Raw genomic sequence first — 4,553 nt, 5'->3', positions numbered from 1 at the left:
ACCAGGGGGAAGGGAAGAGGGAAAGAGAGTTGGAGAGAGAGAGGGACGCAATACCTGAGAGACTATTGAATACTGAAAATGAACCGAGGGTTGAAGGGGAAGGGGGAGGGGGGAAAGGGAGGTGGTGGTAATGGAGGAGGGCACTTGTGGGGAAGAGCACTGGGTGTTATATGGAAACCAATTTGACAATAAACTATTTTTAAAAAAGCCACTTTTCTACTAAACACTCTACATCCATGAATCCTCTATCCTGGGGTTTCAGGGTTGTCTTCTTTCCTCTGGTAATTGACTACCTTGAACAGAGTATACAGGACCATTTTCTTTTCTTCCCTTTGAGAATGCCTTTGGTCAAAAACAGGATTCTGACTTCCCTTAGGACTCATGCTTTCCCTTGTCTCTAGCCATGTCTGTAGGAAGAACTGAACCCACCCCTATCAGAGATGGTCTCCGATGAGACCAGGCTAATCAGTGCAGACCTTAGCCCTATGTACAAATAGGCAGAGACAGGCACACCTTCCCCAACCCCAGTCAATGGTGGAGCATCAGCTGTGTGCTGACCCTCCCAGCACAAGGAACCATTTCCCTCTTTCACAGGAACTTCCAGAAAGCCCTTAGTCTCCCTCTGCACTGGATGGAGCAAGGATATGGGGCTGGGTTGGTGCAGCCAGCCTGCTCCAGGGTATTGCCAGCCATAGGACAAAGCCAATCCCTGAGGGGGGTGGGGTGGAAAACAGAGAAGATTTTGGGCATATTTTCAAGGGGAATAGACCAGACTCAATCCTTTCTTATTCACATTCCTCATTTACAGGAGGACTCCATGAATGCTCCATGGCTTTGCCTGAAGTTTTCTCTGGGCACAGGATACATTTGCTCACTGCAGAATAGGCCAAAAGTGGCGGACAATGTATGCACTTGGGAGCAGCCACTATACATGTCAGGAAGGAGCTGGGGACTCAGTATTCTAGTTTGTTTGTTCCTCAGGTAGACAAAAGTACTTCTGAGGTATATGCTCTGTATTATCTCCCAGACATCCCCATGGAACAGAGCCCCAGCTGCCCACACCAGTCGCCTACTCATTAGCAACTTGGAACTAGCTTCCTTCCTTGTCGCTCTCATTGTTCTTCCTTCCTGCTACCAACAGAACCTGCTATGCAGCTCTCCCACAGGCAAGTGTGACAGACCACGGAGCCTTTACCTGTCAAAAGAAAAACAGCTTTAAGCTGGAAATGGCCAGTGGACAAATGGCCATTAGAAGCCTCTGCTTAGCTGCTCAGCCTCTCTGCTTTCTCATTTACATAGAGGTGGCCTTGGTCTGTATTTAAGATGCTTCTGGCTGCAATGATGTGTGATCCTTTGTCAGAATTAACAAAGGAAAAAACAAAAGTATTTTCCTGATGTTGAGTTAGGAGAGATGAATTGCAATACTGCCCAGGAACACAGCCACTACTGCAACTTGTGTCCCTCACACTGGGACAGTGCTTATCCTATTGGGCCATCTCCCTCCTTTTCTCATGCTCTCCATGTGCTGAGGGGACTGCTGTATCTCAGTCTTGCAGAGTTTATTTTAAAAAGTTTAATTTTAAAAGAATCTGACACTTACAGAAATGCTGTAATTACAACAAAAAGAACTTTCCCCTGAAACATATGAGAGGAAGTTGATGAAGTGATGTTTCATCCTCCTGAACATGTTGGTGAGTGATTCCTACAAACAGGCACACTCTCTTCTCTAACCACAATCCAAGGAGTGAACACAGAGGCATACCTCCTGCCTGATTCTCAGTCCCTGTCAGGAGATGAGCAAGCTTCCTCCAGCCTCAGCCATTTGTAAAGTGGCAGGATATCCTGTTGGACTTCTGAGGACAAGGGATCTCTTCTCCCAAGTTCTCCATAACAAAAGGATGCAGAACCATGGGGCATGCTTGTTCTTCCATCTGGAAAGGTTCCTCAGTCTTTCCTTGACTTTTATGACCTTGACATTTTTGAAGTTCCATTACAGTATAGAATTTCCCTATGTTTGTATTTGTCTAATGTGTGTTCTAGCATGGCATGCTGATAAGTGCTCCTCTAGTACAGAAGCTTATCTTTAGATTTCTCCTGGTTTGTGCCCATTGGCCTCATGCCACATGAACACATACTTCCCACCTCCTCTCAAAGCCCCAGCTCTGACCCTGCCCCCTTGAAAATGGGAAGCACTGCTCTTCCAGTGGTTGCCTTGCCAGCTGTCTTGATCTCTCACAACTTCTGAAATAGTAACAATCATATGCATTCAGAGCTAAGGAGTAGGAATGTCCCTGTAGAAAGCATGTGTATTCACTGATTTATCATCTCAAAGACAAGGTCAGAGGTGTGAGATGAGGTAGGATAGCAGAAACCTATAGGCTTTGGTCTGGGCTTCCTGAGCATTTGAATTACATTGGTGCTTAATCATGGTTCTGACTTAGGTTAAATGACTAAGGAAAAGACTTTTCCTTTGCACCATTAAAAAAAAACATTGTTATATAAACCTTCAGATCTCTCAAGAGGATAAAATATTCTTATAGTTTTATTATATCCTCTCAACAGGATAAATATTCTTTATTTTAAATTTATTTTTTAATTTTCTTAATGCTTTCTATTTATTTTTGAGAGACAGAGAGAGACAGTCCAAGCAGGGGAAGGTCATAGAGAGAGGGAGACACAGAATCCAAAGCAGGCTCCAGGCTCTCAGCTAGCAGTCAGCATAGAGCCCGATGTGGGGCTCGAACCCACAAACTGTGAGATCATGACCTGAGTGGTAGCTGGACACTTAACCAACTGAGCCACCCAGGTGCCACTAAAATATTCTTATATTTATATTATACAATATATAATTCTTATATATTATAAGAATATATAAAATATATTTATACAGGTGGTTGTTATGCTGTGTACTGTTGAGTTTTGATCATTCCTTGGTAATGATCAATCTCAAATGTGATATAAGAATTGGACAAGGCTTGGGGCGCCTGGGTGGCTCAGTCGGTTTAAGCATCCAGCTTTGGCTCAGGTCATGATCTCACGGTTCGTGGGTTCGAGCCCCGCATCCGGCTCTGTGCTGACAGCTAGCTCAGAGCCTGGAGCCTGCTTCGGATTCTGTGTCTCCCTCTCTCTCTGACCCTCCCCTGCTCGTGCTGTCTCTCTCTGTCTCTCAAAAATAAATAAAAAACATTAAAAAAATAATAAAAAAAGAATTAGACAAGGCAAGCAAGCATCAGATGTTCTGAGATACATGGCACAGACTTAAGATGGGCCAACATCAGCCCCTAGGGCTCGTGGACAACACCAACACTCTAGAAAGAGGTAGCAGCGCTCAAGTCAGCGGGGAGACCAGAGAAGAGCCAGCAGGTTCAAGTTGGGTTGTGGTCAGGGAGGGGTGTCTTCTCTTCGGCTTCCCCTGCAGATACCAGGACCAAAGCAGCAGGTACTTATAGGAGCAGCATGCCCTCTGGAACCATGTGCTTCTCTCTTTTATAATTCAGAATTTTTCTGAACCCCTTTTATGTAAATATAATGTTTTTTATTGTGATTAGACACATGACATGAAATTTATGGTTTTAACCGTTTTGAATTGTGCATTCTCTTGGTGTTAAGTACATTGACATTGCTGTGAAGCACAATCCATCTCTAGAACTTTCCCATTTTCCTAAACTTAATCTCTGTACTGTTTTAAACAATAACACCTCATCTCTTCTCCCACCACCCTGGAAACCACCTTTGTACTTTGTTTGTATGGATTTAAATATTATAGGTATTTCATGTAAGTGAAATCATACAATATTTGTTCTTTTGTGACTAGCTTATTTCACTTAACATAATGCCTTCAATGTTCATCCATGTTGTAGTTTGCAACAGAATTTTTTTTCCCATTAAGGCTGAACAGTATTAAATTGTATGAATCTGTTGATGGACATAGGTTGCTTTCAGACTTTTGGCTATTGTGACAAATGACTTCTGTGGACGTGAGTGTTTACATATATGTTCAGTCTTGAGCCCCATTCTGGAGCAGTAACTGTTGAACTTCAGAACTCCCAAGGGCCCTGACCTGGGTAGCTCTCTGCTTTGTTTCTGAGCCTTCAGTGAGTCAAGTAACCTGGAGGCCTGAACTTTATAGGGAAGAAGGGAAACAGCTCTGTTGACTGTCCCAGAGACAGTGTTGGACCCTGGACCAAAGGCCAAAAACAGAATGGAGAGAGCTTTAAGGCAGAGCCAGGCTGCAAAGTTTAATGCTATTTCAAATGGAATCAAAATTTTCTTCTTTTCACATAAACCTTCTGAAAGTCAAGGATTATAGGAGAATTTCTCAGGAAGCAAGAGCATGTCATTTCTGCTTCAGGCTCTATCCACGAGGCTCACAGGGCCCAGGTATTCTCTAGATGAGCCATACCCAAATCTTAGAGGCATGAGAGAGTGGCCACAGGAGGTTCTGTCCACCTATAGATACCCACCAGGGCACAGCACAGGGACCACCAGATTGAAAGAAAACTTTCAACAGTACTGCAATTGACTTCAGAAGGCAGTAGCTCGATTCAGCATAT

Source organism: Suricata suricatta, chromosome 12, assembly GCF_006229205.1.
Source record: "Suricata suricatta isolate VVHF042 chromosome 12, meerkat_22Aug2017_6uvM2_HiC, whole genome shotgun sequence".
NCBI classification, from domain to species: Eukaryota; Metazoa; Chordata; class Mammalia; order Carnivora; family Herpestidae; genus Suricata; species Suricata suricatta.
This window is presented reverse-complemented; position numbering follows the sequence as displayed.